The following is an 11,820-nucleotide window of genomic DNA, read 5'->3' on the forward strand; positions in this document are numbered from 1 at the left end:
ACATATGCACAATACACTCAAACACATACATGTAAGATAGTACTATGCTTATTTCCTCCTATCATCTGTTTCTGTTAGGGTGGATATTATCTTTCTTCATAAGTCCAATCCATTTTTTTCTAAATTAAAGAGCTCATCATTTCGTATACCACAGCGATATTCCTTTCTGGATTCAAACACCATTTTCCTTCTTAGAATCCTTGAAGTTAATTTGGGTATTTGTAATAATCAGAATGGCTTGGTTCTAAAAGTTGTTCTTAAAACAATACTGCTGTGACTATTTACATTGGTCTCTTGGTTCTGTTCATTTTACTCTTTATTATTTCATGGAAGTCTCTCCATGCTTTTCTAAAATCTTGAGCTCATCATTTCTTATAGCAGAGTAATATTTCATCATGAATGTATACCACAACCTGTTTATCCATTCCCCAAGTGAGGGACATCCCTGCAATTTCCAGTTCTTTGACACTGCAAAGAGAGCTGCCTTAAATATTTCAGAATAGGTAGGTTGTTTTCTATTTTCCCTAATCATCTTGGGAAACAGATGTGATAGTGCTGGGTTAAAGGGTATTTAGGCAGTTTAATAACTCTTTGGGCATGTTTCCAAATCTCTCTCCAAAATAGTTGGATCAGCTCACAGGTCCACCAACAATGAATTAAGGTCTCAATTTTTCCACATCCCCTCCAACATTTGTCGCTCTCCCCTTCTATCATTTTAGCCAATCTGATAGGTATAAAATGATATCTCAAAGTTATTTTAATTTGCATTTCTCTAATAATGATTTAGAGCATTTTTTTCATATAATTGTAAATTGTTTCAATTTCTTCATCAGAAAACTGTCTGTTCATATCCTTTGACCATTTATCAATTGGGGAATGATTCACATTCTTATAGACAAATTTCTTTATATATTTGAGATATGAGACCTTTATCTGAGAAACTGTCTATAAATGTTTTCCCTAGTTTTCTGTTTTCTTTCTGATCTTGCCTACGTTTGTTTTATTTGTACAAAAACCTTTTTTAATTTAACGTAATAAAAATTATTCATTTTACATCTCACAACACTCTCTCATTTGTTCATAAATTGTTCACCTATCCATAAGTCTGATAGTTAATATGTTCTATGTTCTTCAAATTTTCTTGTAATATTTCCCTTTATATCTAGGTCATGTATCCATTTTGACCTTATCTTGGTAAATAGTGTAAGATATTGGTCTATGCGCAATTCTTGCCAGACTGCTTTCCAGCTTCCCCAACAATTTTTTTTACCAAATAATGAATTATAATCCCCAAAACTTAAGTCTTTACACTTGTCAAACACTGTGTAACTATATTCATTTATTGCTATAGATTGTATGTCTACTCTGTTTCATTGAGCTACCTTTCTATTTCTTAGTCTGTACTTAATCTGGTACTTAGTACCAGACAGGTTTAATAATTACTACCTTATAATATTATTTAATATCTGGTACTCCTAACATCTTTCCTTTATGTTTTTTCATTAGTTCCTTTGACATTCTTGACCTTTTGTTCTTCCAAATGAATTTTGTTATATTTTTCTAACTCCGTAAAACCATTTTTTTTTGATAATTTAATTGGGATGGCATTGAATGTATAGATTAATTTTGGAAAAATTGTCAATTTTGTTATACTGGCCCATTTATTTAAATCTGATTTTATTTATATAAAAAGTTTTTTTATGGTTTTGTTCATATCAATCCTGAGTTTGTTTTGGTAGGTGTCTTCCTAGGTATTTTATATTGTCTAGAGTTGTTTTAAATGGGGCATGTCTAGCTATCTCTTCCTGCAAGATCCTGTTGGTAATATATAAGAATGCTAATGGTTCACCTGGATTACTTCCTATCCTGTTATTTTGCTGAAATTATTAATTATTTCAATTATTTTTTAGTTGATTCTTTAGAATTTTCTAAGTATATCATATCATTGACAAAAAGAGATAGTTTTACTACCTCATTCCTTATTATGATTCCTTCTATTTCTTTTTTCTCCTCTTATTGTTATTGCTATGATTTCCAGTACAGTATTAAGTAATATTGGTGACAGTGGGCATCCTTGTTTCATAACTGATCTCCAGGTTTCTAATGTTCCCATTACAAATAATGCTTGCTAATGGTTTTAGGTAAATGCTTCTTATCAATATAAGAAAAAGTCCATTTATGTCTGTACTTTCAAGTATTTTTTTTAATTTTTTTTCCTTTTTTTTGGTGAGGCAATCAGGGTTAAGTGAGTTGCTCAGGGCCACATAGCTGGTTAAGTGTTAAGTGTCTGAGGCTGGATTTGAACTCAGGTCCTCCTGACTTCATCGCCAGAGTTATATTCACTGCCCTTCAAGTATTTTTCTAATAAAAATGATTGTTGTACTTTATCAAATGCTTTTTCTGCATTTATTGATATTATCATAAGATTTTTTTGTTATTTTATTATTTATATAATCAGTTATGTTAATAGTTTTCCTTATGTTAAACCATCCCTGTATTCCTGGTATGAATCCCATTTGGTCATAATATATAATTTTTATAATATATTGTTGTAATCTTTTAGCTAGTATTGTATTTAGGATTTTCATATCCATATTCATTAATGAAATTGGTCTATAAGTTTCTGTTTTTACTTTTTCTGGTTTAGGTATTAGTTTCATATTGGGTTTCATAAAATGAGTTTGGTAGGACCCTTTCTTTGCCTATTATTCCAAATAATTTATTTAATATTGGAATTACTTTGTCTTTAAATGTTTGATAAAATTCACTTGTAAATGTTTCTGGTGCATTTTTCTTAGGAAGATTATTTATGGCCTGTTCAATTTCTTTTTCTAAAAGAGGTCTATTTAGGTATTCCATTTCCTCTTCTGCTAATCTGGGTACTTTGTATTTTTGTAAATATTCTTCCATTTCACTTAAGTTGTTAAATTTATTGGCATGTAATTGGGCAAAATAACTCCTTATAACTACTTTGATTTAATCTTCTTTAGTGGTAAATTGACTCTTAATTTTTGATACTAGTAATTTGGTTTTCTTCTCTTATTTTTGTTGTTTAATCATATTAACCAATGGTCTATTTTATTGATTTTGTCACAACACCACCTCCTAGTTTCATTTATTAATTCAATAATTTCCTTATACTCAGTTTTATTAATTTCATCTTTAATTTTTAGGATTTCCAATTTATTATTTAATTGGGGATTTTTAATTTGTTCTTTGTCTATTTTTTAATTGCATACATAGTTCATTAGTCTGCTCTTTCTTTTTTTTTATTGACATAAGAACTTAGAAATACAAATTTTCTACTGATTACTGCTTTTGCTGTGTCCCACAGGTTTTGATATGTTGTTTCATTATTGTCATTTTCTTTAATGAAATTAATGATTGTTTCTATTATTTGTTTTCAATCCATCCAGTCTTCAAGATTAGGTTGTTTAGTCTCCAATTAGTTTTTTCCTAGGTTTCCATGGTCCCTTATTAAATATAATTTTTTATTGCATTGTGGTCTATAAAGGCAACATTTAATATTTCTACTTTTAGCTATAAGATTTCTGTACCCTAATATATGGTCAGTCTTTGTAAAGGCACAATGTACCACTGAGAAAAAGGTGTATTCCTTTCTATTTCCCTTCAATTCTCTCCAGATATCTACCATATCTAGCTTATTTGAAATTTTATTCACTTCCTTAATGTCTTATTTATTTTTCAGTTAGATTTGTCTAGTTCTGAGAGGGAAAGATTAAAGGCCCTCACTATTATGATACTACTATCTATTTCCACCCATAGTTCATTTAATTTTTCTTTTATTTGGATGCTACATTTGGTGCATGTAAGTTTAGTACTCATTATGTATGGTATCTTTTGTCATAATGTAGTTTCCCTGTTTATCTCTTTTACTTACATCTATTATACCTTTGACTTTGTCTGACATCATGATTGCTAACCCCGCTTTTTTTTTTGCATTGACTGAAGCATAATTCATTCTACTCCAGCCCTTATTTTAACTCTGTATGTATCTATCATTTTAAAATATTCTTCTTGTAAGCAGCATATTGTCAGATTCTAATCTTTAAATACATTCTGTTATCCGATTCCATTTTTTGGGTGAATTTATCCCAATCACATTCAAAGTTATTATTACTATTTATATATTTCCCTCCATTCTATTTTTCCTTATTATTGTCCTTTTCAGCCTCTCTTTTTATTGTATTCCTCCTCTAGTTTACTTCTAATCACTACCTCCCTATTCCACACGCTTTTATTTTTTATTTTTTTGGTGCTTTAAAATGTTTATTGATTGACTTTTTTTTGGTTTTTTGTTGTTGTTTTAATATAAATTTATTTTCAGTTTTCAATATTTACTTCCACAAGATTTTGAGTTCCAAATTTTCACCCCATCTCGCCCCTCCCACCACCCCAAGATGGCATGCATTCTGAATATCCCTTCCCCTAGTCTGCCCTCTCTTCTATCTCCCCCCCTTCTCTTATCCCCTTCCCCTTCTATTTTCCTGTAGGGCAGGATAGACTTCTGTACCCCATTTCCTGTATTTCTTATTTCCCAGTTGCATGTGAACACTTTTTTTAAACATGTTTTTAAAACTTTGGTTCAAATTTTCTCCCTTCCTCCCTCCCCACCCACCCTCATTGAAAAGGCAAGCAACTCAATATAGGTTATACATGTGCAGTTATGCAAAACACTTCCATAGTAGACATGTTGTGAAAAACTAACTCTATTTCCCTTAATCCTATCCTGCCCTCCCATTTATTCTATTCTTTCTTTTGACCCTGTCCCTCCTCAGAAGTATTTGCTTCTGATTACCCCTTTCCCAATCTGCCCTCCTCTCTATCATCCCCCTGCTCTCTTGTCCCCTTCTCCCCCTATTTTCCTGTAGGGTAAGACAGATTTCCATACCCAATTGAATGTGTATGTTATTCCCTCCTTAAGCCAAATCCTATGAGAATAAGATTCACTCATTCCCTCTCACCTTCCCCCTTTCCCCTCCACTGTAGACTTTTCTTTTCTGTTTTTTTTGTGAGATAATTTACCCCATTCTACCTCTCCCTTCCTTCTTCTCCCAGTATAATCCTCTCTCACCCCTTAATTTTATTCTCCAGATATGGCCCCTTAATCTTCAACTCACCCTATGCCCTCTATCTGTCTATCTGTCTATCTATGTATCCATACATATAATTTTTTTCCTCCAACTACCCTAATACTGACAAAGGTCTCATGAGTTATAAATATCATCTTTCCATGCAGGAATGTAAACAGTTCAACCTTAATAAGTCTCTTATGATTTCTCTTTCCTGTTTACCTCTTCATGTTCCACTTGAGTCTTGTATTTGAAAGTCAACTTTTTTATTCAGCTCTGGTCTTTTCATCGGGAATGCTTGAAAGTCCTCTATTTCACTGAATAGCCATTTTTTCCCCTGAAGTATTATACTCAGTTTTGCTGGGTAGGTGATTCTTGGTTGTAGTCCTATCTCCTTTGCATTCCAGAATATTATATTCCATGCCCTGGTCCTTTAATGTAGAAGCTGCTAAATCTTGTGTTATCCTGATTGTGTTTCCACCACACTTGAATTTTTTCTTTCTGGCAGCTTGTAATATTTTCTCCTTGACCTGGGAACTCTGGAATTTGGCTACAATATACCTAGGAGTTTTCCTTTGGGGATCTCTTTTAGGAGGAGATCGTGGATTCTTTCAATTTCTATTTTGCCCTCTGGTTCTACTATATCAGGGCAGTTTTCCTTGATAATTTCTTGAAAGATGATGTCTAGGCTCTTTTTTGATCATGGCTTTCAGATAGTCCAATAATTTTTAAATTCTCTCTCCTGGATCTTTTTCCAGGTCAGTTGTTTTTCCAATGAGATATTTCACATTTTTTCTAATTTTTCATTCTTTTGGAGTTGTTTTACAGTGTTTTGATTTCTCACAATGTCACTAGCTTCCAATTGCTGTATTCTAATTTTTAAGGAAGTATTTTCTTCAGTAATCTTTTGGACTTCCTTTTCCATTTGGCCAATTTTTTTTTTAGGGCATTTTTCTCCTCATTGGCTTTTTGGACCTCTTTTGCCATTTGGGTTAGGCTATTTTTTAAGGTGTTATTTTCTTCAGTATTTTTTTGGGTCTCCTTTAGCAAGCTGTTGACTTGTTTTTCATGATTTTCTTGCATCACTCTCATTTCTCTTCCCAGTTTTTCCTCTACTTCTTTTCTTTTTTCCAGTTTTTTTTTTTTCTTTTTTCTCAAGGCCTGGACTGATTCATATTTTTCTTGGAGGCTTTGGATGTAGGAGCTTTGACTTTGTTGTCTTCTTCTGGTTGTATATTTTGATCTTCTTTTTCACCAAAGTAAGATAATATAGTCTGACTCTTTTTGCGCTGCTTGCTCATGATCCCAGCCAATTACTTGAGTTTTAAACTCTTTGTTAAGGTAAGAGTCTGCTTCCAATGTGGAGAATGTACTGTCCCAAGCTTCAGGGGTTTATACAGCTGTTTTCAGAGATACTTGTAGGGACCTGTAAATTTTCAGTTCTTCCAAGGTGGTATGATAAGGGGCGAGGTGTTTACTCCTTTCCTCCTGTGCTCTGGTCTAGTGACCACAAGCTCCTTTCTGTCCTGAACTGTGAGGAGGTTTCCTTCCACAGCCACTACAAGCTCTCCATGCCAGCCTCCTCTCCCCAGACCACCGCCCAGAACTGTGACCCAGATCCAACACGGGCAAAGCAAGAGATTCCTGCCTCAGCACTGGCAAAGAGATCCCTGCAATCCCCTCTGATCAGCCACTGGATTCCCCCTCAGTCTGTGGGCCGGAAGCTGGAAGCAGCTGCCCCCCCAGGGCCACTCTCGGGAATGGAGCTGACCCCACCTTCCTCTCTCAGCACCGCAGAAACAGACTTTTCCCACTGACCTTCTAAGTTGTCTTTGGCATTGGTGGATTGAGGAGTCTGGAAACCGCCACAGCTGCTTGAGATTCAGTTCTCTGAGGCCTGTTCCATATTCACGCAGCACTCTGCTCCCAGCCCGGCGGGATATGCCTTTCTGATCAATCATCCAGGTTGTCTTGGGCTAGAAATTTGTTTCACTCTGTCTTTTTGTGGGTTCTGCTGCCTTAGAATTTGTTTAGAGCCATTTTTTAGGTATTTGGAGGGGTTTGGGGGAGAGTTCAAGCAAGTTGCTGCTTTCATTCTGCCATCTTGGCTCTGCCCCTCCACACCCTTTTAAAGAATCTCTCTCTTATCTTCTCCCCTTATTCTCCTTTTCCTTGTTCTACCCACCTTTCTAAGGGTCCCTTCCTTTTCTTCTTCCCCCTCCATCCTAAATCTTAATCTACACACCATTCTATGCCCCACCTCTTATCCTATTCCCTCATCCCCTTATTTCCTACCCTTCTAAATGTATGTGTTGTTTCTTCCTTAACCCAGATCTAATGAGTATAGGGTTCCAGCACTACCAGCCCTCCACCCTCACCTGATTCCTTTGTATAAGTTCTTCCTCTTGTGCCTCATTTATATGAGATAATTGATTTTTTTACTTTTTCCTACACAATTTTGCTTTTCTAGATTCACCACATCATACTCAGCTCTTCCCTGATCTTTCTTTTGAACTACCTAGTTACTAATGACAATTTTAAGCATACAGTTTATATTTTCACATATAAAAAATAAACAACATGTCTTTAATGAATCCTTTGTGATTGATCTTTGATGTTTACCTTATATTTATCCTGGATCTTATATGTCAAATTTTCTATTAAGTTCTGGTCTTTTTGCAACAAAATCCTGAAAGTCTACCAATTCATTGAATGCCTTTTTTTTTTCATTAAGGATTACACTTAACTTTGCTGGTAAGTTATTTTTGGCAGCAACCGCAGTTCTTTTACTCTTTGATATATAGTGTTCCAAGACCTGTGGTCTTTTAATGTAGCAGCTGCTAGATCTCATGTAATTCTAATTGTGGCTACACAGTATTTGAAGTGTTTTTTCTTTTTTTTTTCCTTGTTACTCATAATATTTTCTCCTTAACCTGGAGGTTTTGGAATTTGACTATAATATTCCTGTAGGTTTTCATTGGGTGGTGATCAGTGTATTTTTTTTTTATTATTATTTCTTCTTTCCTTTCTTGCTCTAAAACTTCAGGGCAATTTTCTTTAATTATTTCTTGTATCATTGTATCAAGATTCTTTTTTTGATTGTAGCTTTCAGGTAGTCCAATTATTTTTATGTTTTCTCTTCTTCATCTGTTCTCCAGATCAGTTGTTTTTCCTAAGCTATTTCACATTGTCTTCTATTTTTCCATTTTTTTATTTTTTATTTTTTTACTTCTTGATATAACATCATTTGCTTCCTCTTGCCCAACTGTAGTTTTCAAGGAGTTATTTTCTTCCTTGAGATTCTGAATCTCCTTTTCCAGTTGGTTGACTTTCTTTTCATAATTTTCTTGGTTTTCTTGTGTTTTCTTATGTTTTTTTTTCCTAATTATTCCTCAACCTCTCTTATTTGATTTGTAAAGTCCCTTTTAAATTCTTTCTCAAACTCTTTTTGGGCAGGTGACCATTTGATATTACTCTTTGGGGAGGAAAGACTTTTTTTTTTATTCAGTAGCCTTCTCATAAAATGAACCCCAGTTTTCTCTATTCCCATAGTAGCTCTATGTTGTTGGGTTCTTTTTTCTTTGCTTGCTCATTTAAAAAAAATTAGCAGCTTGTTATCATAATCACTTCTAATCCTAGGATGTCAATGATGGTGCCTCTGGCCTCAGGTCCTTCTTGTGGTTATTTTTTTAAGCTTTGTCCAGGGCCCAACCTCTGCAATCCTTTCTCCCTCCAAGCCAGGGACAGATAGGGCCTCCAGGCACAATATGCTGGAAATGCTCTTGCTCCCTGAGGACCTTCCATTGGCTGTAAACTTCTCCCCTCTGGCCTGGAACTGAAACCAAGAAATCAGCTCTCCCCTCAGACCCTGTCTGAGAATTCCTGTGTCTGAGGTTGAGGCTGCCTCCCAATCCAGCTGCCCCCAGGGCTTGTTGTTTGTTGTTTCAGCATAAATCAGGTCTTCTCCAGTTGTCCCAGAAGGACCACTGCTCTGCCCTGCCCCAATTCTTCTTTATTTTTGCCACCCTACATTCACCCTGAGGTGCTACTTTATCTTGTTTGTAGAGGAAATCTAAAGAGTTTACAATTTTCTGACCTACTCTCCCATCTTCCCAGAATCCCCTCCCTCTATTCTTTTTAAACTTAAATACAAAAAAAAAGAAAAGAAAAACCAAAAAAAAAGCATTTCCCTCTGCACAGCAGAACATAAGAGAGGATTCAATGTACAACAACAAATTTCCATTTCAAGAAAACCTATATAATAAATACTACACATGGTTTTCAAAGCTAACCAGCTCTTCTTTGCTTCCCTGTAGGTTTTTTGTTCTCTGCTGTATACTTTTTAACTTTATTTTTTTCTGTCCCTCCTCTTCCCATTCCCCAGTCCTCCTGCCCTAAAGAAGGCTACAATTAAATGTGGATATGTATATGCACATGTGTGTACACACATATGTACATATATGCATATGTGAATATATACACAGACATAATTATCTATAAACATATACATATACACTTATAACACCTATATGTGACCATACTGTGCATATTTCCACTTCTTCATCTCTTTCTCTGAAGGTGGATAGCATCTTCCTTCACAGGTTCAAGTCTTTCCACGTTTTTCTAAATCAACCAGCTCATATTTCCTACATCACAGAAGTATTCCAAAACAATCATGTCCTATCTGAGAAGATTGTCTATGAAAGTTTTTTTTTCCAATTTTCTGCATTCTTTCTGTTCTTGGCTACATTGGTTTTATTTATACAAGAATTTTTTTTATTTAAAATAATTGAAATCATCCATTTTATACTTAAACAATGTTCTCACCTTGTAATACATTTTAAGGTCTGATACTGCTGAATCTCCTTCCTTTACATTCCCCCCCCATTTCTCTGAAATTCCTGCCCTTTTGTTCTTCCAAATGAACTTTGTTATTATTTTTTTAACTCAGTAAGATTCTTTTTTAGTAAATAAATTGTGATGGCATTGAATAAATAGATTAATTAGTTAAAATTGCCCAGCACAAATTAAGAATACGGTAACTGTTAGCATGATAAGATGGATTTCAACATGTGTCCTACAAAATAGAAGTCTAAAGTTTGAGGAAGAAGGAATTTCATGTGTCCTACAAAATAGAAGTCTAAAGTTTGAGGAAGAAGGAATTTTGAGAAATTACTCAGACTGAGACTAAAACTTGGATTTATATCTTCTCTTTAATAAGCTGAATATGAAATTTTTTCTAACCAAAGTGAAGAGGTTTAGAGGTTTGGGGTGCTGGAACCCCATGATCACGACGTGGGCCCTGCTTAAATAAATTCAACTCAAATTTTCTTCCAGCCAGAGAAAAAGTTTATTAGAGATAAAACATATAGGCCAGATTCTTAAGGAATCTGCAGGTTAGTAATGCCAGTAGAGACCAGCAGGCATGAGAAAGTCTCAACCTTTTGTGCATGAGAGAGTCTCAGCATTTGAATGGGGGCCAGAGTGGATCTTATATACACTAAAGTAACTTTGGGTGGCCATAGGATGGGTCTGGGAAAAGGGTCTAGATAAGAATTGCCATTGGAAGGTCTGAGAGATTGAATAGACAATGGGAATAGATAATGAAGGGAACTGGAAGGCATCTGCATAAGATCAAAAGTGGGGCTAGGGCTTTCAAAGGGAGATAATGGGAGTAGATAAGGAAAAGTTTAAGGGTTTTCTGGAGCCGCAGAAAAATGGGAGCCAAATTCTTTTTGGTGAAAGGAGCTGAGATCTCAGCTTCTGAAACTGAATGATGGGCCCATATCCCATCAAAAGGAGTGAAGAAAAAATTCATTGGCATTTATGCCCTTTAGGATAGTTTCTTTTTCTCTCTTAAGGTAACAAATTGAGAAAAGGTAGATGAATATAAGCTCCAGATAAAATTTAGTTTCAAGAAGAATAGCATGTACCCACTTCTGGCTTCTCTATGCCAGAAATATTGTTGGAAGATTAGAAACAAATTACCTATATTTGTGAAAGGTGATAAGTTTTCTAGATTTTACTTGACTAAAGAAGAAATAGTAGGAAAAAAAGGCACTGGAGTTAGAGTCAGAAAAAACTTGGTATTGAAAACTATCTCATACACTTGTTAACTTTGTAACTCTGGGCAAGTAATTGGAGCTTTACTTCATTCATCTATAAAATGGAGATAATGAAAATATCTCTGTTACAAAGTTATTGTGAAAATTAAATATATGTAAAATATTATATAAATATCATCATTGCCATCATTATTGATTTAACTCTTTTCGTAAAAGTCCATGATGAAATGTTGGCTCTTAGCTTGGAAGCATCCCAAGCAATGAGAAGTTTGTAACTGTACCTTAAAAAAGATGATGAGCTAACACATTTCAAAGAATGCATCTATATCTCCAAAATAAATTATTCATTTAGCAAATATTTATTAAATGCCTAAAGCATAGATTTAATCCTCTATGCTAGTGGCTGAGGACATAGATATATGCTGCAAGATGATAGAATTTAGAATTGGAGAAGCTTGCTCATAAGGTCTCATAGGGAAAAATATGCAAAAATGATTCTGAAATAAAGGAGAATGATAAAAGTGCAAGAGAGGCCCAGCCAAAGAGCTACAAGAAATTTGGAAAGGGAGAGGTACATTCACCAGGAGGGTTTAGGGAAGATTTCTTTGAGGAGATGCTCCTGAGTTGGAACTTTATGAAATGGAGACTTAAATAGGGAAGGG

The 11,820-nt window shown here is 34.7% G+C and overlaps 1 protein-coding gene across 5 annotated transcripts in view; it reads left to right on the plus strand.

Annotated features, from left to right (window-relative positions):
• KYNU (kynureninase) overlaps positions 1-11,820 on the plus strand; it is a 156,874-nt gene that overhangs the window by 12,905 nt on the left and 132,149 nt on the right. The window lies entirely within an intron of this gene.

Source organism: Phascolarctos cinereus, unplaced genomic scaffold (assembly GCF_003287225.1).
Source record: "Phascolarctos cinereus isolate Bilbo 61053 unplaced genomic scaffold, phaCin_HiC Scaffold_726;HRSCAF=1367, whole genome shotgun sequence".
In the NCBI taxonomy this organism is placed as follows: domain Eukaryota; kingdom Metazoa; phylum Chordata; class Mammalia; order Diprotodontia; family Phascolarctidae; genus Phascolarctos; species Phascolarctos cinereus.